Source organism: Struthio camelus, chromosome 1 (assembly GCF_040807025.1).
Source record: "Struthio camelus isolate bStrCam1 chromosome 1, bStrCam1.hap1, whole genome shotgun sequence".
Lineage (NCBI taxonomy): Eukaryota > Metazoa > Chordata > Aves > Struthioniformes > Struthionidae > Struthio > Struthio camelus.
The window spans coordinates 128,342,389-128,367,470 of record NC_090942.1 but is presented as its reverse complement, the minus strand read 5'-3'; the positions used below and the strand labels follow the sequence as shown (position 1 = coordinate 128,367,470).

General features: G+C 47.3%; 1 long non-coding RNA gene across 1 annotated transcript; it reads right to left on the bottom strand.

The window, feature by feature from the left end:
• Window positions 1-477: 477 nt before the first annotated feature.
• Window positions 478-23,424, bottom strand: LOC138061893 (uncharacterized). Its single transcript, XR_011135893.1, has 4 exons — window positions 22,993-23,424; window positions 22,769-22,887; window positions 11,053-11,304; window positions 478-10,939 (listed from the first exon to the last, which is right to left on the bottom strand). It is a non-coding gene; the product is annotated as an uncharacterized lncRNA (long non-coding RNA).
• Between the last annotated feature and the right edge of the window lie 1,658 nt (window positions 23,425-25,082).

Here is a 25,082-nt window from a genome sequence, read left to right as displayed (position 1 = left end):
TGTATTCTAGTGAACACATAAATTAATATCCATACATGAAAATGATGTGGTGAGAGCAGGGCTGGGGCAGGGATGAGTTCTCTATAGTTTGTAACACCAAAGGAGGGCTTGTCATCAGTGGTTTCTGTTGTATTTGGAGCGTTGCAGTGAGAGTCTGCAAGTGTAATGAAGTAAAATAAAAATGTTCTTATAGTTGACTTTTTAAAGCAGATGAGAAATTTATGATCTTTTCCTTCATCATGCCATTTCGTGGGGGGAAGAAAACCACTACAATACATTTTGATTCTCGGTGGTAGATACAAACCAGATTTTCATACCTGTTCTGTACACTTTACACTATGAACTATTATTTTGTGGAATAAGAGAGCAGATTTAAAGGCATCAGAGTATGGCCTTATAACGCATAACAAATAAGGTTCTAGTGTTCATGCTTGGTAAAGGCTTTATTTTAGTCTGTCATGGCAGAGACAAAATTATTTGGTTTTGCTTCTTCCTTACATTTCCAACTGCAGCAATGTTATATCTGTTGAAAAGAAGTTACAGTCAGGATCAGGCAACAGAACACCCCATCCCCTGCCCAGCCCACAGATCTCAAAGCTTGCTGTATCTACATCAGCAAGGCTTTAAAAGCAGAGGAGGTAAAAACCCTGGTCCCATCAAAGTCAATGGGAAGCTCTCAGGGAGGGATAGGAAACGAGGGGGACTAGGTTTCACCATGGCCCGTGACACTGTCTTACCTTAGAAAGAACAACCAGTGTGTTTCTGTTTCTCTCACCTCTGACCCAAATGTGTTTAAAATTTAAAATAAAACATTATATATGTAGCATCAAAGGGTTCAAGATAGAAAGGATGCCTTGGCCTGCTCCTGGCCCTATACACTGATGAAACCATAATGCTGCACGAGCAGAGAAAGCAGGTAGGAGGCTCCCACCCACTCGTCACTCTGACTGCCGAATGCCACCGCCATCGGGAGCGACCGGAGAGTTGCGTGACGTGCCACGGTGGCGAGAGCAGATGGAAGCTTTGGACTCCACTGTGACATGTGAGTCTTCCCCAGATTTGATGGCAAAGTCATATGCCAGTTTGTTAGGCTGCAGAGCCCAAAGCGATCCTCAGAGAAACCCGTATTCCACATAAATTGTCTGGGGCTGATGGATGGCAGGAGCCTCAACTATAAAAATCTCAGCCAGAAACATGATAAATAGTTGCATCCTGTTAAAATTAGGCAGCAGAGCAGCAGTCACATACTCTGGCTGAGTAGGAATGCCAGTCAGTGACTGAACTGGCAAGGCATTTTGGCATTCAGCTTCAGAACAGGGTTTCAGGCTATTCTTGCAAGGGAATGACCTCTGTAGTGATCTGGTTTTCAGTCCACGCTGAATTTCCCCTGGATGCCTTAGGAACTGGCAGAAACAAACCCAGAGGAATGTTTTGGTTGACTCTGGTTTTTATATATAGCAGGTACTGAAGCCAGCTTTTCCTGGCCAAAACCAAGCTTTTCCCCGTGGGCGTCATTTAAATACGTTTGCTTTACCACCAAATCCTTATTTTGTATAAAGTACTCAAGGGAAAAGGTTGCATCCCTGCCTCCTCCACCAGTGCTTCTGCATTTACTGTAACAGTAGTATATTTGCATGGTGTCTGCTTCATCAGCAGCTCAGACTCCCATATTGCAGGTAATAAATAAATATTACCCTGAACTTTTTGGAGCGATTCTCTCCCTCATAAGAACTTCTATAAAACAACAGTTACTAGATTACAGACAGAACAATAAAATTTTTGGAGAAAATCTCTCAACACTTAAAAGTACAAACTAAATACACCAGTCGCATATTATGAGTTGTTCTGTTAAGCAGGGAAACTAATGAAAACTTGCAAGCTTGGGTCTTACACCCCCAAATTTCTTCAGTACTTCTTTATCTCCTTATGACACTTCCAATGCAATACCCCAAATCCTTCCCAAGTTCAGAGTCTACAGCTTGTTACACACTCAGGTCTCTTCCACATCCCCTAAACACTCAAACTAGGTCATCTTTTCATTTCCACAGCACTCTCCTCCTGTCCTATGCGACACCCACAAAGTCTGCACACTCCCTCCCACCAGTTTTTAGCCTGTCAGCTTGGCAAGAGACAGCACATACTGTGACTTAACCAGAAATACATATGTTTGGACTGGGGAGCTGGCAGTTGCCAAACAGCAGGGATAAATGCCCCAGCTTTTCTTTGGTGGGAGCACTAACTGGTGTCCTTCTCCTCTTCCGCTATCACAGAATATAGAGGGACAGCAGCCCTCTGCCAAATTTGATTCCATGCTGCCTGGTGGTGTTCAAAAGCTCATAATTGGGGATTAATAGATAAGCAGTATGTTTGTGTAATTTTTCGTGTCCTTAGGAAACAAGGCTAAAAACAGGAATATGAACTACGTCCTGTTAGCATGTTTATAGGTATCTCTCTTGCTAACATTTCTGCTGAACTTGCCTCTGAGACTCATAGCAACTCTATGCTAAGCACTGTATAAACAGATAGTAAGGCATGGTCTCTATGCCAATTAAAGAAGGCAAGCAAGGTATGAGAAGCTATACTAGTCTACTGTTAAAAATAATGGGTCTTGTAAATATGCAGTGAGGGATAAATTCCACACAAGCATGGCGCACAAATACAGATACAACTTCGAACTGGAGCTCATTCACCTCGACCAGCTGCAAACATGGATAGATCCAAACTTGCCCTATCTGTACCCAATTTTGAACACATATGGCTTGAAAAAAGTATTCACAGAAGCTGGAATACTAAATATGAAGCCCCTTCCGCTAGTTAGAAGGAAATACTAATAAAAGGATAAGACCTGAAGCACATCCTTCATATGGAGTCAGCCACCCAACTTCAGACTGGAGGCAGAAACCTATTCTCTCTAGAGACTGTTTCACACCACTACTTTGTTGTTGACCATCTGCTATACTTTCTCCAATAGCCATTAATGCAGGACACTTGCAGGTAGGGGGAACGTTTGTCTCAAAACCTCGCTCTGCCCAGACTTGAACCTGTGTGGGATTAGTCTCTCCTCACACTGCTATTTCATTTAACATTTCTTTGGGGCAAGACTGGCATCTGAATCTACTGGCAGACTGGCATCTGAATCTACTGTAGCTTAGGGAGATGCCCTAGCCACGGGACCACATAGTTAGCAACGATCTTAGCTCCGATACTTGATTAGTCTGCAAAAATGGTGATGGGCTCTGATGAGGATAGTCAATAGCTTGATGGTCAAGATGCTTTGCTAGGAGAAGTATTTAAATCTGCCCAAATTAGGCAGGGTGGGGCTCTGAAAACAGATTTTCCGTTGCTCTAATCAATGGATGATGGGTGGAACTTGTCACAAGCTTAGGAAGTAGCTAAGTGGAGAACACGAGCCTCTCAGTTTACCTGGATTAGATGCCTGAATGCCTTAGCTGATTTGTACCCCGGTCCTTGCTCTAAAATTTTGTTCCGCACACGAATCAAATCAGATTGGAGTAGTTCTCCATCGCGTCTCTGCAGATAAGCAGGACACTCAGCCGTCATCCTTCTTTTTCTTTGCTGCATCAGGAAGGAGTTAGGCAGCTCTAAACTGTGCTGATCAGGGCTTACAAAACAGACTGAGCCCATCCCACACAGTGTCCCCTGACCATCCCAGGAAGTGCTCGCGTGCGTGCTTGGCTCTGTGTCAAGCTTCTAAAAGAGCTCGTGCCAGTTACATACATCAGCAGACCACGACTTGAGAATTAGGATTCCTGATTTACAAAATCCTGCCATGATGCCATCCAGCAAGCAGCTAGAAATTAACTATGCACACTGCAATGAATATGGAGATGTGAAGGTCCTCCTCATTGGTTAATGCAGGCTCTTTTTGAAAGGAAAGAGGTTTTGGTGGGTGTGAAAGACTTAGCTGCAAAGTATCAGGAAAGCAAGTCAAACAGAGAAGCAGTAAGGAGCATAGTTTTTACAGCTCTTGTTTTGAATCTTGGCATTTGTACAAGTAAATTTGCCGGGAGGAGTGTGGCGAGGGAAATCTGCACTTATTTATTTCTGAGAGTTAAGGTGAAGTCATTATGACCTGCATGATATGATTGCTGTTATGGAGCAGCAAACAGAGTTACAGGAAGGGCATTTAGTAGGAAATATTGTCAGCTGGCAGTCTCGGGCACTTGAGTACCCTCCATAACATGCATAACGGAATCAATTTAAACCTAGTGAAAGGGATATTGTCTGATAAAGTAATTCCTCTTTGAACACAAGATGGCAGCCTTAAATAAATGCAATCCCGCACAGCTTTTAATCTTACACATCATTAAATTCCTAATTTACACATTATGTTTTCATGGGCCAACCCATAACTCATTAGTGTTGAACTCGTGAGTTGTAAAGACCAACATACTAGACAAATACTGGTTTCTTTATCCGCTTTTCTTTGGGTGGCAGTACTCTTTTAATTTACCACAAAACCAAACTTTAAATTCAACATTAAGAAAGCTTTCTGACCTTGTGTGCTTTGTGTTCCCTCCAACCCAAAGGAAAATCTCTCTGATTGGGCCCATACTTTTTACTGACAGAGGGTGGAGCAGGGAACGGGGCACACAAAGTTTTTTCTCCTTGTTCAAGACACTGGAGTTCCTTAGGCAGACATTTTTTTTTCTGTGGGAGGATTTTAAACAAGCCTTGAAGTCAAAAACAAAATGGACTACAAAAGCTGTGGTTTTCCGAGCTAGCCCTTCCCCTTTTCTGCAAATCTTAGCATACCGAATAATGTTTTGGTCTTTCATCTTTTCTTTCTCCTGTCCAGGTGTTGTCTAAAAGCAGGACCAGTCAACAAATGCCATCGCAGAGGAGGGGTAGTACAGTGCTCTAGCACCATGACATTAGAAATGGCTATACCAGAACACGTGGTAATGGGGAGAGAAAGGCTACAGTCTCCTTGGCTGCCTTGCTTCAGTCTATTCCTGGCAGAAAATAAGGGTCCAAAAACTGTCAAGTGTAAACTAAACCTTTGCAAGAGACCTGGTACCACTCCTTTAATATCGCATATAAGAACAGAAACAGCTATTGGAGCAGGTCAGGCCAAGGAACTTTTTTAGACCAACCCCTGGTGTCTCTCTAAGCAGACAGTAGCTGTTGGGAAGTGTGAGTCACAGAAAGCAGGGCAGCAAGGCGAGACGAAGGCTACGTCTTGCTCTTCACGGGCTGGGCTGCAGTTCCTTATGGCCCCAAGGTCACTGCTCTGTAAAAGCAGCTAGTTTGAGCAAGCAGGGGGCCAGCAGCCCCGGGCCCTGTGTGCCCTGCTGAAACTGGGCTGAGGTTCTCCAGCTGGCCAGGAAAGCTGCTCACAGCAAGGGGAAGTTCAGGATCATCCCTTTCTATCACAACTGAACAAGCTGCTGGGGAAAGTCAGCACTCCTTGGGGGAATATTCTGCTGTGCTACCACCCAAGAAAACCAAAAGCCACAAACCTAAGAGCAAGCAACACTGTTAAGGAGCAAGGGGGAACGGTCCTACCTCGAGTATAAACAGTTGCAGGGCCTTCTCCCCAGTCTTCCCATAGGCCCTGCTCAAGATGGCCATCCGCAGCCCCAGCACAAGAAATCTTGACAAGAGGCCTCATCAATTCTCTTGTCGATCAAGTCTCCAGCAGCTCACAGCGTTTGCACCACCGGACACCCTAAAGACCCCTTGGACACTTTCAGGGAATGATGATGCTGACCCAGATCATCTGCTCAGCATCTCCTATAGCTAACTTTTTGTTCATACAGTATGAAAGTCTTCACTCTCACTCCAGTCCCTTTTCCCATTTGTTATATTGCATAATTATTCATTTTTCTCCTGTTCTTTTTCTTTATCCCTCCTTTCTGTTTTCTTTCAGTAGAGGGAGAACATACTGTTTTGTTCATTATGAGCTCACACTCAGCTAAAGGGGAAAAGCCAGGAGGGAAAGACTTAACAATCAGGCAAGCATCTTTCTGCCAGCACCACTTTCCCAGTGTAACCTCACATGCCTGTGGATGGTGAGGGACAGTCAGCGTGTAGCAGTGACGAATGTTTTCATGTGGCCCATAAAGGGATTGCGTCTCTTTACAGAGAATAATCTACTTGGGGGAAAAGGTAGGCTTGTGACATAGAAATGGGCATCATCAGCTGCAGATTTTGCTTTCATTTCTTGTCTAGATTTTCAGTTCCATTCCTAGCACTGCCCAACAGTTTGAACAAATCATTTAATCTTTCCAGACTTTCAGATCCCCTCTATGAAAGAGGAACAGCACTTAATGGGGATAGCTATGAGGATTAATGCACACAATGCAAGGGCTATGAGGGTTGTATTCCTAGATGCATAACACGGAGCACTCGCCTTGGCTTGCCAAGCCATTATTCCTGCCAGAGATGGGACACCACCTCCAGAGGTGGCAAGTGCAGTGCTGCCAAGTTTTGCAGCAGTGCATGGCGCAGAACACAGCCGCCTGTCCTTGGCACAGAGCCTCTCCAAACAGGGCTGCCCTCTGGGTAGGGCAGTGCCCCCGCACCAGCCCAGCCCTGCCCACAGGGCTCCTGGTGGCCACAGAGTCAGGGCAGCCTGCCAGCTGAGCGCCCGCCACTGCTGTGCTGCCTCTGCCACCCTAAGCGCAGTGGTGGGATCCAGAGCAGTCTGGACCAGCCTGTGCCCTGCCTGCACTGCCCATGCCACCCATGCATGTGTCCTGCCTGTGCCCAACCTGCCTGCTCTGCCCATGCAATGCCACTGCCCTGCTGCCTGCCCAGCTTGGGCTGCCCATGCCTTGCCTGCAGTGCCCCGCTGCCCGTGCTACCTCACCTGGCCTGTGGCCCATACCCTGTCAGTGGCACCACTGGCTCTGGCAGCACTGGCCACCTGCACCTCCAGAGGCTCACACAGAGCCACCCGCAGCCCCATCAGCCCTTCACAGCCTCCAGGTCCGCATGACCCCTCTCCAGCCAGCCCCCACCAACTCCTCCACAGTCAACACTTCCCAAGTATCTGCCCCCATTGCCAATATCCCCCCACATACCTTCGCAGTCATACACCTTTCCAGGCACCCCATGATGTCTTGCTCACAGGAGCACCCCTGACCTGGCCATATGGTGGCACAGTTGCCTACATCTCTGCACACCTTTTGCATACCCACAGCCCCTCTGTAGCCTCTTCCTCTCACATGTGGCCTCTCTGACATACATAGCTCAGGCAATACTTTACACCAAGGCCAGACTCTGCAAGTCTTGCCTTCAGCTGTACACTGCCAAAGATAGTGTCTCACACCGTGTGAACGATTCTCTGTCTTTTGGCCTCCTTTACATACCAGACTTACTCCATACCCTACATCTACTCCGTCATTCCTTAATACAGCCACATGCAGCTAAAGCATGCACACATCTGTAGATGCAAAAGCACTAACAACAGAGGTACATATAAGCCATCTTTTACACATAGGGAAAGCAATGGAGAGATGCCAGGGTGATGTGAAAAAACCTTTAGCAGAAGCACGCCTGAAAACACAGGGCTCCTTAGTCACAAGCCATGGTGCTACCGTTCAGGAAAAGCTGTCATCATTCTTGTAACTTCATTCACCTCACGCACATGCCAGCTCCATTATACACCTTGTCACGAGTTCTTCATCTCTGCCCAACTTAACATATACCACAGATAAATACCACCCCGGATGTTCTCAAACACTGCTATAATGAACATCACTACAGACCCTATGACAGATATAAATGCTTCATATCAAATATATCCCTCCACTAGTCTACCTTTGTATACGCAAACACAAAAGTCCTTGGTCTATGGCTAGGCTGCATATATCCCAGGCACTTCCTACCTAGCCGTATTCCTACCTGCATACTTTACAGGCAGCACATACTTCTGTGAACATCTCAAATATAGCCCCTAAATCACCACAGTAACTTCCTAAACTCTCTGTCCAACTCAGGCACCATGTGTACACTTGCATATCCCATCTGGATTTTCACACTGTCCAAGTCAATAGTGCTTTGTTGGTGGGGCAAGTTACACTGTGGTTGCCAAATCAAGAAACAGATCCCTTAGATCTTCATTAGAGATGGATGCGATCTACCCGGAGTGGAGACTCATTCTGCTTAGGGCTTTGTTCAGCATATTCGTTTGTCCACTTGTATTTAATGAATTAGCAAAAAGTCATTGTAATATTTATTCGTATTTTTGCAGCAAAACACATCTCAGGATTCCATTGCATCTGAGTGCTGTGCGAGCAGAGGTGGAATCGGTCCTTGCACCAAACAGAGTATGTTCTAAGTGAGAAGACACAACAGCCAGCAACTACTAGAGAGGATGACATTGTGCGTAGCTGTTCTCTTCTCTCCTCTTGCCTTATCACATGAATTTACTTTCAAAATCTCTTATCATTCTTAAGATTGCAGTGGACTGCTTTATGCTTTCCTGTCCTTTGGACACTAGGAAAAAACATTTTTCTCTCTCTGTCCACTGATGGCATAATCAGCTCCGCCTTGGTTTTCCCTAGCTTCCATCTCCAGTTTCTGGCCATGAGTGCCTTTGGTGAGATCTCACCCCACTTTTTGCCCTTTTCATTGTACGAGGTCAGGTCACTTCCTCGCAAGCGACCTACTGTGGTCAAGGCTGTTTTCCTTGACTTGGTTTATTGCCTTTTTAATGTTCTTGTGTTTTCACTGTTTCTCAGGTTGAGCTCAGGATGTTTTTTGCGCTGGTTAAGAGGTTAGTACTGTAGAGCCTAGGGAGTGATATATGGATGGTTCATGCTTTCTTTTGGATTTAATTTTTCATCCTCTAGTGCTCTGTGGTGAAAGAAGTGTTTGCTGCTTGCCTAGGGAGACACCTGACATTTAGACTTTATCTTCTGTAAAGACTTGGGCCAAAATTGTCTTCTCTGACTTTGGGAGTGGCAGAAAAGGACGCACCGTTGAAGTGAGGGAAGGGATAAAGGTTGTTTTGCACCCTTTTGATACCAGACTGCAGTGAGGAACTGTACAGCCCTCTGACAAAAATTATCTGCTCCAGTATATAAGGGTTTCTCATTCCTCTGGGCTCCCTGCAGTTTGCACTGCAGAAGTGTCTCCAGTTCCACACAACTCTTGAGCCTGGTGGTGTTGGAGGAGAAAAGAAGAGCAGCTTGGGGTATAATATCTTAACACACTTCCAGCACCAAGGGAGTCCCCAGTGTCCATTTTTTGGAGCTTTCACAGCTACTGCATAACAAAGTAGAATTCAAGGACTGATAAAAAGGGAAAGAATCTTTCCCTTGAATACTCTGTGCTCAAAGCACTGAAATGCACAGGTTTGGGTTTGGGGTTTTTTGGGTTTGGGGGTTTTGGGGTTTTTTTTTTTTTTTTTTTGGCCTAGACCTAATTTTGTATTGTCCTGACCTGATTTAGCTGCTCCTGCCTCTGGCTCCAGCTCAAGTCCTGAGTTAGTAATGTTGATTTAACAGAGAACGATCTAACAGGACTGGAAAGAGTAGGGAAAGGAGATGTTACTCGAGATAGCCCTCCAGTGGAAAAGAGAGAGGTGACTAAACCCTCTAATCTCCAAAGGCACTGGGGAGCAATGATCTCTCCTTCCAGAACACTGACCCCTGCCAAGAACCAAGCACACTGGCTTTTCCTTAGCTGCTGACTTGCAACTGGTTTGCTGCATGGGGCTACCACCTAGAGATACTATGAAGGTAGCTGGCTTTCTGGTAGCTCTTCAGCTCCTGGCAGCTGCTTCCCCTACTATGGCCAATCTCAGCAGTGGAGACACTTCTGAAAGGCTAGGCAGCTCTGTGAGGCATATGAATGGTGGATCACAGTCAAAGATGCAGGGAGAGGTGTCCTCTGTGAATCAAAAGGTTGAAAGTTTGTGTTTTTCTTACTCTTGAGATACAACCATAATCTGAGTGTAGTGTGTATCACTTGTACTGACATCTTGCCTTCCCCATTTTCCAGATATATGATCTGCAATGACTGATGTTCCATTAATAGGTTAAAAAAACCTTTGGCATGCTTGCTAAAAGAACTATGAGCTTTCTATAATTGGCACCATTTTACAGTTGCAGGAATAAATGCTACTTTGCTGGTTTCCCAACTTTAAACAAGGATTTTGTGTCTTTCGTGATGTGCTTTGTGTGAGAAACGATCAGTCTGGTTGTGTTTTGTGGCTGCCATTGTTGGCCTCCCTATGGATAAGCAGTAACCGTTTGCAGAATTGTAGACGACGATCTTCTGAAGAAGGCTTTTGTTTCATCAAGTACAATAGGCTGTAAAAGTTAGACCTCCAGGTTGCACTCCTATGCAGAAAGAAAGGATGAATTATGCTGCCCAATCCTTTTTAGCAGCAATTTCACTGGTGGGTTGTGTCTATCCGGTGGATTCTTCATAATTCAGAAAGGCTGGCAAGCTTTCCTTGTCACACTTTGAAAGGAGGCCTGAATGTCCTTCATGAGGACAATGAGTGTGTTTAATTTCCATGCCTCTGAAATAAAATAGTATTTATTTTAGAGATTTTGTGAAATACTATTGTTGTTTTCTAGGCTGACCTTTAGAGGCTCTGCATTGTATGGTGGCATGTTGCCATGGGGAATCACCTCACATAGGTGAGAGCATGAACCAGTTCATAAAGATATACTGGGAGCTTTACATCGAGCCTGCTCAGTGGCACTGTAGTACTGGAAATTGCTCCCAGAAATCTGGAAGGCTGACTCATGAACACAGAGGGAGAGCCTGCTTCAACTTACATCCCTTTCTTCCTATATTGTTTGGTGAGGGTAACTTTTTCATAAGTTTTTTTTTTTTTTTTATGGTGTCGTACATTTTCTTCTGGTAAATACAATGCCTAGTAAATTGAGGTTTTAAGCTATATGTATCTATGATGTAGATGATTGTCTTCTTTTTTTTTTACTTTTTACATCACCTGCAAGGTAAAAGTATGTCAGTGGTTAATTCCTCCTGGAGAAATCCAATACAGCATTCAGAAATACTTTGCTGTTGGACAGATGGCTGAAAGGAAATGATTAATCTACTAACCTTGGATTTAGGAGATATGGATTCAAGTCCCTGCCTGCTGCAGACTTTCCATGCGACATTGATGTGTGAATATCCTAGAATATGGACATTAACCTCTGTGTTTGAGTTCTCAGCCTGTAAAACAGCATCACCCTGTCTCCCAGGACAAGGTGAGAAGAGTGAAGGCACGTGGCCCCAGTCAAGTAGTCCCTGCTTCTTTGTAAGTGTTGCAGGAGCAGCAGCAGGGTGAGAAGATGATGACTGGGGCAGCATCTGTGTGTGAGAGAGAAAGGGAAGTCAAAATACTTTGTTACAGTTCTTGGCGGCATACACATATATTACAAACTGTGAGGCCATTGGATGCTGTGGGTATGGATACCATACAAGTGCCTGGCAAAAGCAAGCCTATTTTCAGGAAGCTAGAGCACAATTTGCAGCTGCTCATGCTGACACAGATTTTTCTATAGTTTCTTGTCTTGAGGACACTTCTATTCTGTATGGGCATAAATTAGTGCCAGTGACCATCTCCCGAGGGAGTATCTGAACTGGAATACAGCCATTCTGAAGACACAATATCACAGGAAGGTTATCTGAACAAAACAGGCACATCCTCCTAATCCCCCTACCTGTTCTCTTCTGCTATCCCCGTATCCCATATGCACCCTCTTTCATACAGACCAAGTACACATTAACTCCTGCTTTACACTTCTGAGGGAACAGGCCCAATGTTTGCCAAATGCTCTCTCCCTCCTTGGCGCCATCCATGAAACGTGAGACACATCGTAGGCTGGCCAGAAGCACCACATCTGCTCTTCTGACACCCCTGTACAATTCAAATGCACAAGTCCGACAAAAGGCGTGTTGCCATGTGAAGCATGTTTGTTAAACATGTGTGATAGTCCCTCCAGTGGCTAATCTACTGGGGAAAATGGTCCATGTTTGTAGCTAAAAGTGCTAGCTTCAGACTACCCTGAAAAGCAGAGTTGAAAGCACATAAACACAGTGTTCCATCTAGTCCTTTACACATCTTCTGCAAAAGCACTGTCCCCCCTAAAGAGAGTTTCTCTCTGCCATTTTGATGAAAAACCCATCATCAAAAGTATTTATCTGATTTAAGTGAATCCAGAAACCACATCCCCAAGCTGCTGTCTTTTGCAATTTCCTGAGCCGACCCCACTTCTCTACACGATTCATCATTGCTTTCTTCGTGCTCCACCTGCCGTACCCCCAAGAAACATTCAAAGACTTTGAGTACAGGCCTTAAAAATACACATGCCTGCACATGGCTGTCTTCACACATCCTGAGGCTGTATAGGTTGAATTCTCTAGGATTTGGAGCTTGGGGGAGGAATGCATCGAGCGGACATGTCAGGGGCAGGGACTGAGAAAGATATTGCCAGAGTTGTATAAAGGTTGATTTGCTGGAGAGAACAATCACAAACATCCCCCAGCAACTGGGAACGTCATGGTCCACCTCCAAGAAGGGCTTCACATCTGGGAAGAAACTGCCTGTGGGTAATTGGGTTTGCTAGAGTTGCCTCTCTAATTAATAAGTGATTTGACTTGGAGATTGGAAATAATAGTTGAAATGATGGCATAAGCACAGGGGCATTGGGGCGGCTGCTGCTGTACTACTAAGAAAGGACTTTCCTGCATAGTCTAATGACACTATATGGCAGTTTGAGGAATGTGAAGTTGTTTGCCCAGGAGACCAACAATGTGATAATATTGGCATATAACCTTCTAGTATTTGAGTAATTAGTTGCTTAGCTACTTTGGATAGGTCATTATTTTGCAAACTGGAAACATTTGCAAGTGGTGATATTTTCCTCCGGTATGGTGAAAGAGCTAAACCTATTCTGGCAGTGTTCAACTCCTAGAAATATATATGCATAAATTGTTTCTAATGAGACCATCTGCCTTTTATAGCCCCTTTGGAACTAAATAGTACCCAAAGACCACTCTGTCTTTTAGATATCTGTGGTCAGAAAGCCTGCTCCTGGCAATAAAGGTATATAGGTATTTTGCAGATAGAGGAGCTTTTTGATGCCTGCATTTCAAGAGGGGTGCATGTGTGTACATGCACGATACTGCTTGTATTTGTTAAAATTATTTAAAAAATCACTGGCCTGAATCTCTTAAGAGACAGCATCTGGTTACTCATCTCCTAAATTAGTATTTTTTTAAAGACAATAGAAATTCTGATCTTTAAGCTACAGGGCTAGGGGGAGTGGGGAGCTTTGGAAAGCTTCTTTACTGTATGAATATCTCTCCCCGTTTGCAAATGTAACAGCAGTCCTTCAAGGGACCGTTCTCGGCTCCGTTGCTCGGGCTCGGCGTCCGGCGCTGAAGCGGTCCCGCTCGGACCTGCGATACAGACCGGGTGACCTGCAGGGAGGGCTCTGCCCACGTGCCGCCTCCACCGGGGTCCGGCCCCTGCCCGCGCAGGCAGCGGGTCAACGGGGGCCTCAGAGCCTTTGAATCCCGGAGCAGCTTGTGCTGCCGGGATCAGGCCTAGAGAACAAGCTGCTGCTTTCACTCGTGCTCGTAGCCGTCCACCGGTTCCTACCACGCTCATACGGTCGCTTGGAGCTCAGCGCTTGCCTGCCCCTGCCCGTCTCTGGGCTGGGGCGGTGCGGGCAGACTCACCAGGTGCTTTTCTTGACAACTGGCTTTCAGTCAATTCCCTGTTGGAGTCCTCAGGCGGTAGCGCGGGCCGTTGAAAAGCTGCCCCTGCATGTGTGTGTGTTTCTTTGTTGTTTCACTTTTTGACCGCGGGGATGCCTGGGCGTTAGGCTGAGGCTTCACGAAGTCGCGCTCTGCCTGGTTTCCCTCTAAGCGTCCTGCGCGGTCTCTCTGCGAGAAGACGGCCCGTGCGCGCCGGCTCTGTCTTGCAGAGACGATCGGAAAGGGGGAAAGCAAACAAGCCACGCAGTTTTACCAGCAGCGCTGAGAGGGAGGGCTAACGTCGGTTTTCCAGGCGTGAGCGTGGCAATTTCACTTGGGCACTTAAAAATATGTGTTTTGTTTTGTTTTGTTCTGTTTTATCCTGTTAACCTGAATGCGTGCAGCATAGGCCTTGTCTGCCTCAGAGGGCAAATGCCACCGACCGCATCCCCTCGCCGTCATCCCCATCCTCCACCCTCCCCACAGCGCCAGGCCCAGCCATGGCCTCCCCGGGGCCCTGCCCAGGCCTGCCTCCTGGCCAGCCAATCGCAGTGCACGCCCTGCCTCACTGGCCAATCACAACACCCTGTGGGCCTCAGGCTGGCCAATGGGGAGGCCCCATTGGTGGACCACAGGGCGGACGCTGAGGCGGAGGCGGGAAGGCAGTCATGGTGGCGCGGAGAGGCTGTCGGCCTCACCGGCATGCCCTCCTTGGGGACAAGGGCAGCTGGAGCCAGAGGCGCCCGAAAACCCAGCGTAGGCACAGCCCTGGGGGCTCCGTCTGGATCAGCTCCATCAAAAGCCCTTGACGTCCCTAGAAAGGCGGGCGGGAGGGTTTTTCGGGTGTACCTGGTCGGCGACCAGCCCTGGGGCAGTCAGACGTTTCCACGCTGCTCTGTCTCGAGTTAAATATTATCTACCAGGTCACGTTAATTAACACTGCATCTGTCATAACGCAGCGGGGTGCTGAGCCGAGGGGGAGGAGGATAAACACTCTCCTATACACTACCTGCTGCTAATTAGTGGAAGAATTAAAAAAAAAAAGAAAAAGGAAAAGAAAAAGGAAAAGAAAAAGCTGCGCTCCTTGTGAGGGACAGTGACTCAGTGCTTCTGTGGTAACCGAGCTTCTTTGGGCAAATCTGGGATATCAGCTAGATCCAAGATTAATCCAGAACTTTAGACAGCGAATGAAGCCCATGTCTAGTCTTAATTAAGGCCTGACATAGCCATGCTGCAGCTCAGGCCACCTGCATGTTTGGTCTGAGTTTTTTCAGTCGTCATTTCTGCACCCCCAGGGAAAAAAATATATATCTCTCACTTTGAAATCTCACTTGCCCTATTTCCTCTCAGAGGAAAGTTTTTCTGGGAAGTCTGATAAAACTGCTTTGGTGTTTTTAGAGTTGTAGTGCTTTGAAGTGTATCTGAACTTTCCTTTAAAGAACTTTTTTCCTTTTCTTCTTGCTCAGCTCGAACACACTCGACAACAGCTTGGTCTTGTGTAGTGTGTGGGTAGGTTAACTAGCATAATAAGAATATCGATAATTCTGTGGTTTATCCTTTTGTATTTTAAAAGGCGGTGACATCCCATTTTCTGTTCTCAGATCGAGTGTCTAGTAATCTCCACATAATTTGTTATTTTAGCGTATGTTACTCGCAGGTGTTTGTACACACCGTTGCAAGGGATGGTGTTACATGCAGGAGTTCTTGTAAGGCAGATAGCTCTGCACAGCGTACATCCATCAACAGCCATGTCAGTGCGGGGAGAGCATCGGTGCGATCCTGCCTCGTGTAGGTGTGCTGGCAGAGCCCGTTGAGTAGGCACGGTTAGCTTAATGGTTGCTGAAGCTGCTCGTTTCACTCTTTGGCATGATTGTTATTGCAGTTTTATGCAGCCCAGCTTTACAGCTACACGTGCCTTCACGGTACAAGCACTTTGTACAGGAGTATTGCACTACCTAGCTAAGCACCCTAATGTAGATACAGTGTGATGTAGTGCTAAGAGGACAACTGTGAGAAAGAATTCAGTTACCTCAGTTACTGTTACTTTTTGTACCAGAGATAATGAGATTTTTAAGATACAGAGAATGGGGAGAGAGGTCACTTTTTTTTTTTTTTTAATATAACGGCTGGTCTTGATTTTGACATGATTTCCAGCGAAACACTTTTTAAAAGGCAACTTTTTTTTTTGACAAGTTTGTTTGCAAATACAAATACAGAGCCTCTCTCAGCAGGTTAGGTCTTCTGCAAATATGTATCTTAGTGTGGTTAAAGGCCATCCATACACAAAAGTTACCATCTGGTTTGTAAACCATAGCTACAGGGATCAGAGAGGGACTTCCCTTGCAGCTTTTGTTAGAGCTCCAAGTCCCCTTCCTCTGGACTCAGCTGCAGCTCCAAGCAGTCCAAATGTCATTGAACATCTTTGTGCATTGCAGTGAAAACAAACAAAAATACATGACTTAATCAAGAAAAGACACCAGCTTTTACAGTAAATCGACGTGACGAGCAAATTGGTTCTGAAGCATTTAGAACAGTGTGGCCAGTGTCAGCGTTACGTACATGAACGAAATGTTATGTGCGTGAAAGGACATTCAACCACAGGCAGGAAAAATAAAAGTTCAAAAGAAAACGCTAGATGTAGTCAGAGCAGGGATCTCTCTCTCCCTTCCTGTACCAAAGTGGATGGTCAGAGATCTACAGCAGGTGAGAAGCAAGGATGAATCTGTAGGAAGTCTGAGGCGATGCTGTTTTAGCCCTTTTCATTCTAATTGTAATTTGCTCATGTGACAGATCCCCTGGAGACAGAGGGAGAAGTAACAAGACAAATGGCTACATTCGTTTTCATAGGTTTCTGCGCGGAATCCAAATTCACAGACTAATCGCTGCCTTGTGGTATTTCACAGGGTAGTAGCGCAAGTAACAATTTTCACTCCTTACCGTCTCCAATATGAGGTAAGTTCTCCTGAAAATACTTATCGGAGTGTCACTCATATCGGAGGTGGACAAAGTAAATACATTTTAGAAAACATTTCTTCTTTGTGCCGCAGTGTACGTTGTCTGTAATCAGGCTGAGAGGCTGATAATGGAGAAATGTACACAAATGCTTTTGACTAACAGGTTGGTTTTGGGCATACATTTTTGGCAGTGTGCGTGACACAAGTTCATCACGCTACCCGCAAGCAAGTGTTGTGCACTTGTTTGCCTGGGGAGTCTCTCACCCAGCGTCTCTCTGAACGCTGACAGGTGAATTTCATCCGTGACGCAGAGCAACATCCTAGACTGCTGAGCTATCTTCAACGCCTTTCCTACCAAGACCCAAACTTCAGGTAGCAGACAAAGCAAAATCTTTTTATACAGAGTATGTCTACAGTTCAGCTTTGCTAGCTGGCCAGCTGTGGCTAGCGTAACACAATCACAATCCCGCTAGCAGCATTAATAGAGAAATGTTCTTGCAAGCAGCTTTCTGCAGGTTATACTGGTAATTTTCCATCTTGTATCCAGATGTAAGTAAACTGTAAGGAAGGAGGTGTATGCATTTTTATGTGCATCTGAGCACAGGGATTGGTCTTTCCTTTACTTCCCCTTCCTCAAGCATCCACTTTCTGACATGCAGTGACTTAAGTGGCAGCTTTTCCAAAGGAAAATTATATTTATTTCTGGCATCACGATATGGTCAGGAGGGAAAGCGGCTTCATCCCCACCTACCAGTGCGGGCAACATTCACAGACTGCTAGAAACAGCAACCCCTCCACTACGTCCTGGTGTTAAAAACGTTACATAAAGTACAGTGACTGGCGGGATCTTCTCTTTGTATTCCCCGTTTGCTTTTTCTTCCTTGTCTTCACTTTTAGGTTTATCTCAGTAGTGCTGCTCTAGCTTCTTCTGATTTTATCTTCTTTACACAAAGAATGTTTTCTTTTAGGACTTGTCCCTATTCCCCTAAACTGCTTTTACCAGTCCATCCCAATCTCTTCCCTCTCTGACTCACTGCTAGGAATCCTCTCTTGGATCATTCTTCCCTCTCTAGTCCCCACAGCATAACTCCTCCTCTGCCAGAGGTCAGAGCACGCTTCTCAATTCCTGTCTTCAAAAAAGAGGCATCTTAGAAATCAAATGCCTAAGGGTGGGTCTGAGGTTGTTCCTCCCAAAGGCAGAGCAGACAGGCTTCCCTGGCATACGAAGGCCTCAGCCAAAGTTCTCATAACCTGTGACTGCCAAATAGCTTCTGTGCTGAAAGGCGAAGGGTTGTTAGCTTTTCTGCTCCGTCTATCTGCATTGTCCTTCAGATGTTAGAAATCTGCCAAAAAGGACTGGGCACTGAGTGGGATCTGGCATGCTTTTGACCACTACGTGGTCAGGGACAGGCTACCAGCTTCTCTCTGAAGCAGACCTCCTTCGAAGGCAGAACTTTATTTCTTGTCCTGCCTCCTGACATTGCTGGTGCAGAGTTACTCTCCATATCCTATTAATAAAATTTTTAAAAGGCAATAAATTTCCACTTCTTTTAATAACTCATTTTCATCTGAACAGATTCCAGGTGGATGTTTAGACTCTCACTTTCTCCTGGGACTTTGTGGATGGCAAGGAATTTGTAAACTGCACCATTTAAAAATACCCATGCTCACACACCTGCTCTCAGCCTCCGTAACTGTCTGGTAATTGCTAGTTTGGCTGGCTGGCTCTGGCTGCCTGTCGGCAGAAGTGCTGGGTGAATCTGTGTCTTTAAGAGCTGCATCCTCTCCCAGTGCCTTGCCTTTGGGGTTGTGCTCTCCCTCCCCCAAACCTTAGGTTCTCTCTCTGCAGGATGTCAGCTGTCGTCCTTGTCTCCTCCCTTCAGTGGGATGGCTTCCTCTGCTCTTACTGTGATAAGAGTTTGTTTTCTTCTCTAACATACCCTGGGCTACTACTGCTCTCTGCATTTTTCTGCTTTGATACCTGCATTTATGTTCGGATTTTTCCCTCTCTCTCCTGGGGCCATCCTGCTTTTCTTTTCTCACCCAAAGCAGCTCCGCCGTAAAGGCAGGTATAAGTAATAGCACTGGGCTCTGTCAACGAAGCAGATCTCTTTACAGAGATCACATGGAATCTGGCACAGGCAAGAAATGTTGGGCTAAGATTTATGTGGGACTGTTTTTCTAAACGGGTTCCCTACTTCCTTATTTCCATGGAGCGAGGAAGCTGCGGACATCTGCTCTGTGCCTGATACCGCTTCTGATTTCACTGGTAGAAACTTTCCCCAACAGACCATAGCAGGTAAATTCCCAGGCTGGCATTTTCTATACAGGCTGTTTCTATAAGGGAGATACACGCAGGAGGTAGGTTTGCTCTGCAGCACCTCGACCTCCGCTGCTTATGTGAGCAGTGGGAATCCTTTGCTCGTGGCGACTCGCAAACCACTTTCCCTCTGAAGGAAAGCGGAGACATGTACCTCGAGTCCGCGCTCTCAGAGACCGCCCACGCCTGGCACGAGGGCAGAGCAGTTCTTGCTTTGCTCAGGCACTGTGTGTCTTGGCACCTCCGTCCTCCCCAGAGAGAAACCCCATCGTTGTGTTCATTGTTACTCTTGTGCTATGACAGAGGCTGAGTTGAGATCTGCCGGGGAAGACTGATGCTTCTCTTGCCTGAACCGGGGCAGCACTTTCTCCTCCAAGACAGAGTACAGCTACTGGAAAACAGCTATGGGGTCAGGGCAGGCTGTTCGCTTTTGAGCGCTTTATGAATTTGGGACTGAAGTAAGACAACAGTGAACCACAGACCCACAGAGACACCCAGGCTCCAATTAGAGATAAATCCAGTTTTATGCCTAAAGGTTATTTATGGCTTCGGAAACGTGTACGAAAGCTCTTCTGTGTCACTTGTGGCCTTCAACATTGCTGTGAAATAGACCCAGGATTTTGCTGTGCAGATACTCGCGCCTTCAGATGGGAAAGGGCATTCAAAATAATGAGAAATAGACTGACTGCATACGAGCCTTGTAACAAAATAAATTTAGGGGAATGCGTTAACTGCGTTAACTTTTGTTTTATTTAACTTTGCCAACTTTCAAGTCAGCTCTCAAGCACCCAGAAGGTTTTACAAAATGTTTAATCTAGCTCAGACAATTTCCTGAACTCCCTAACTGGACCACCCCATTTTCTGAAACACTGCCAAGAAGCCTTAGTTACTCGCGGGCTCTGGCGTGCTACTCTTTCACAACTTCTTGCTGTCCTCTAACCCCCACCCTCAAGCCGTTGTGCGCGCCTTAATATAGTCCTGAAAGAGGAACCTCCTAGACCTTGCTGTAAATGCCTGATTAAGCAAGCCATGCCAAAAGTCAGCAACGGGCCTGGCAAAGGATCACCCCAGCGTGCCTCCAGGCTACAGACGGTGTGAGCATGAGCCCGCAGCCCGCCTGTGCTATCGCGCCCGCTCTGGGTGCGCTTTGCCCACCCTCCTAGCTCCCCTTGCCCATGGCGTGAGCTCTGCGCCTGTCTGTAGAAAGCACGGTGATGCTGCCTGGCACAGGCATACAAGGCCATGGTATATTCTTGCTCTGCACTGGCTCACGTGCTGAGTTTGCTGTCCCAATGCCTGCTTTCAGTGATGGGGTGTGGGACCCTTTCAGCAGTCACTACCTGCGCCTGGCAAAAAGCAGTGGGAGGTCTGTCTCAGCATCACAGGAGAGAGACCGTGGTGAGGGTCACCTGTTTCATCTCGCTTCCACCACTGCAGACTGAGTCTACGCTGCTTTTCCAGGACAGTGAGCAAGGAGGGTCGTGCATGGCACACAAGGATGCTGTGCTGACTCCAAAATCCCTCAGAGAGGCATCTTCCAGGCCTTAAAAATGAACTTATTTCCAACAGAGCCAGTGTAGCGCAGTTTTGGCACAGCTGCAGCTCACTGGGGTATGACTAGTTTTAGTCACTCTCCCACTAAGCAGTGCATGCTGTTTAGGGGCTCACTATTGTGTTTTATCACTGTGGGATAAAAGTTTCCTCCTGAAACGTAAAGCTTCCTGCTCTTCTCCTATGCTTCCCTCTGTTGTCCACCCACGCCACTGACTCCAAATAAGGGCAGTGAGCTCCCTAGAGCACTCTACCACCTACTCATCACCCCGCTGTCCTTCCTCCCCTGCCCGCTTGTCCTGTCCCTTCCTGGTCGCAGAGGAGGCAGAAAGGCAGGAAAAACTGGCTAGGCTTTTCCAGGGATTTCTGGAGGGATTTACTGCCTTTCTCTCTGCAGATCTGAGCCTGACTGGCCGATCTTCAGGATTTTTACTGAAAGAGGTGTCATTCCACCACAAACCCGAATGAAATGAGAAGACGGGGAGAAGAGGGGAGATCAAGACAGAATTAAGAAAAGTGATGAATTAAACCACAAGGAGAACATGTTTGCAAGCTCCTTGCTGGCTAAAGCTGGCAGAGCTCATCAGAAACCAGCCAGAGGTGCTGGGGTCACACCTAGCTCCATGGGGTGGCCCCAGCAGGTGCCCGCCATGGGGTGCTCACTCCCAGCACCTGCAGGAGTGGGGTGACGTTCCCAGCTCCCCAGGCAGGCCTGGTGGAGCACTGAAACCTTCCCATGCGCAGGGCTTTCCTCCCCTCTACCTAGGCAGGCAGTGCTGCTGCAGGGGAGACCCTGCTGGTAAGGAACAGCAGCATCAAAACGTTTGTAAAGGCAAAGTTTTGCCAGGAGCAAGGGGGTTTCTGGGGGAAGAGTCATCCAGGACTAGCAGGGCTCAATTTCATATGCTCAAGACACCCGGCTTGCCTTGGGGCTTGTAGCTGGCATGTAGCTCTTAGGCAGTCCAGTCTCCTGCTTGCTCTTGCTGGAGGTCCCTGCTCTGAGAGTGTTGGCATGCAGGGTCTTATATAGCTTCAGAGTCAAGGAGTTATTGCTCAGGAATTATTTCCCTACCCTTCACAGAATTATTGCAGGAGAGAGAGGATTAACAGGTATGCAAATCACAGTGGGGCGAGGGAGGAAGAACCGTGCTAAAAAATTAATAAATGCCACTGTGGTATTGCTTTGCAAGCTCTCAGGTGCCTTTTTTAGGAAACCTAATGTGTTTGCAGGATGACTGCAGCCTGGATGTGAACTTTTTCGTTCTGGCTCATGTGCCAGATCAGGTAGCGGGATCTCCTGCAAGGCTGTGGCTAGACACCCCACTCCACACACACACACAAACACACATACACAGTCCTGAAGAACTGTAACATCCCCTTAACACCCTGCATCCAGTACTTGCGGGCTGAGAAAGAGCCACAGCACTGTGCCACACGCTGAGGAGGAGAGGCAGCAGGTGATGACAAGGGCGCAGTGAAGCCTCCCGGATAAACCAGTGCCCGAGGGAGCGAAGGAACAGACTCCCCAGCGTGTCCATCGCTGCTGGGAGTGGTTGTAGTCTCCAACACACGGGGCTGCGTTGAGACCTTACATCGCGCTGCAGCCCACACCACACGCCTGCTCCTCCCGCTGCCGAGGGCCAGTGCCAGGCAGCAGCCCCGGGGGAGCAGAGAGCCGATTCCCTCCTCCCTCTGGGCACTGGCTCAGTCCTTCCTACCCGCAGCGTCTTGCCCCTGCCTAGGTCTGATCTGAACAGGAAGCAGTACACCTGCACCCCCACATCACCCAACCCAGGAGCGTGCGTCCTGTTGGCTGGGGCTCGTGGCAAGCTAGAGTGATTTGGATAAGTCCCTTAGCGCCCAATCTGGATTTCTAAATAAATCTGCTTTAAATTACATTGATTTATGATTCAGGTATTTTTATCTAATCAGTCGGCAATGCTGCAAAACCTTCAGGCAGTTAAAATGTTTCTAATTTCCCCGTCCTGTCAGATGGAGGCACCACTTGCAGGGGGCTTGTTTTTAACCCCTGAATCCACCAGCCGAGGTTCCCAGCGCTGACTCCGGAGAAGAGGCAGAAACGTATGTCAGCCAAAACCTAACGCAAACCTGTCTCCTGGCCTGTTACTGGGGCCCTTCTGTTTTTCTGGCTCTTGTATATCATGGTGCCCCAGTGTGACTGGTGTGCAAATTATCCAGCATCTCTGGGGTCTCCAGCTGTCATATGAGGGTCCCTGGGACTTACCTGAATCCGGGGTGAGGGTTTTTAGGACGCTGGCTGTGACAGTACGCGGCTCTGGGAATCTAAATTTTAATATTTGTACCAGGAAATCAGCTCTCGGTGTCATGAGGTTAGACAAATACCTGATAAAGAAATAAACCTGTCAAATAAATTTACTTTACAAAAAGACCGAGCCCTGGAGAAGTCTCCGCTGTGTACTTTAAAAAATGTCTCACACCTTCACTTACCGACTGGCTGGGATACTGCATTCCTCTGTGCTCCTGAGCAAGTGGCAACCAAAGAGCCAGGAGCTTAAGGGAACTTCCTAGCAGCCGTTCGGATGCGATGCAGCCACCGATGAGGAGCAGGGACTCACCTCGCTCTGCCTTCAAAGCCACACCAGGGGCCCCGCCAGCCACCGAGCACGCTTGAGCTTAACACTGTTGGAAACTTAGCTGAATGTTTAAAGCTCTGGCAAGTCGAACGGGCTGAGCACAAAGCTGTAGTTTTGACCTGACCTGTAGACCAGTAGAAATAATCCCCGCCTGGAACTGGGCTTTCTGGACTTTCCCAGTCTGCACTGCCCCTGCTGAAACTCCTGCTGCGCTCTGGAAATAACCGAAGTACTGGTATTTCAATCGGGCTGATGCAGAAGTGGGTTGATTTCCTTTTGACAGTAGCTGTTTACTGTTAAATAACCTTGAAGACAGAGACGCTGCTTTGTGTCCACAAAGCCGTGAACTGGTCTGAGCCTCTGGTTTCTCCAGAATAACACACCCTTCCTTCTTCTGAAGTTTCCCAACATCAACAATTGTTGCTTGCTGCTACCCAGGGCATTGACTTGAAAACTCACAATGCACCTTTTTGATGCAGCCTATTTGCATCTCTTTGTTGACTTTGCTAATCAAGCTCACTTCTCAGCCTTTGAAAGCAGTGGTAATCAAAGGCACACCGGCTCTTTGGGCATGGCAGCCATTTCAGCAGAGGTAACCCCTTGGGGACCAGACACTTGGTCACTGGGCTGTTAACAGCTACATTAGGAGCTGGTGGCTGCTCTGAGCATCCCGGCTCCAGATGCACACAACACGCTTGCCCGTCTCTCTGAGGAAAGCTACGGGAAGCAGCAGAGCCAAGCTAATGCCACACTGCCACCAAAAGGGTAGCGCTGAGCTGCCCAGCTCTCCCCTCTTGCCCTGCTCCCCTGGCTGGGCAGATCTGTCTCCTTCCCTTGCACTGCATGCTAAGGGGTTTGTAGGCCCCTCTGGCCTCCCTGGGATGGCAGGAAGCTCTCCTGGGTCTGATTTCTGCCTGTCAGCAGGGGCAATCAGCTCACGAGGGGAACAGAGGACACTTCTGGCAGGAATTGCCCCCATCCAGCAGTGGCAAGTCCTGTCCTGCAGCGAAATGCCATGGGAGAGCGGCAGCAGCTGCTGCAGCTAGACGCCCCAAATCTCTACGTGCTTCCAGCAGCAGCAAGGGTATCATAGGTGGGGTATCACTGGGGGGGCTCAGTCTGGCACAGCAGCTCAGCAGCTACGAAGCCACCCTCACGCCTCAGAGCTGGCGAGGCAAAAGGATGACTTCCTCACTTTGTGCTCAGCTCCTATCCCGTGCTCTCCTCTGCGTGGCTTGCTTGAAGGGGAAACCCAGAGCAGAGCTAAGCTTAGCTCTGCCTGTGAGTTGGCCCACCTCAGAAATGGGATTTTTGTGTAGATTAACAGAGCTCAAAGTTATTCAAAACTGCTATTTCCCCTAAGATGTCAGCTGTGGTGGCAGGTATCCAGCTTCAAGCTATTCAGATGGGTACCCTCAGTGCTCTATACCCTCAGTTTCAGCAGTGCAACAAGGTTTACAGAGAGGCCATGCCTGGGCCCACCAAGCGGTCAGACACCTAACGCCCATTATACTCCTGTGGTCTTTGAGGAACTTTTCCTAAAGAAGCACCCACAGACCTTTGATCTAATGCGTGGTTATCAGAGCCCCGGTCTCCTCGTGCCCAGTGCCGCAATTAAAAGGTGCTGGTTTCTGAGCAGCCAGGCCACGTTGTTATAAAAAAGAGTGCATTCTGCGCTTGTTGGCCCCAGAGTCAAATTTGCATACTGTATTTGCCAAGGGTTATTAGTGTTGATCAGCTGTTAAATAATCTGCCCTTTTCATTTCAGGAGGCCTGTCAGGACTTGCCTTCGTGTAGGCTTTACTTAAACAAGAGTTTTCTGGCATATTGGAACAGGATTTTCATCAGGGAGCCTTTTCTGTGAAATTTCGACAGCTACAAATTCTAAACACTATCTCTGACATCATGAGTGCCTGCCACTTGTGTTGACTAACTCTGTACATC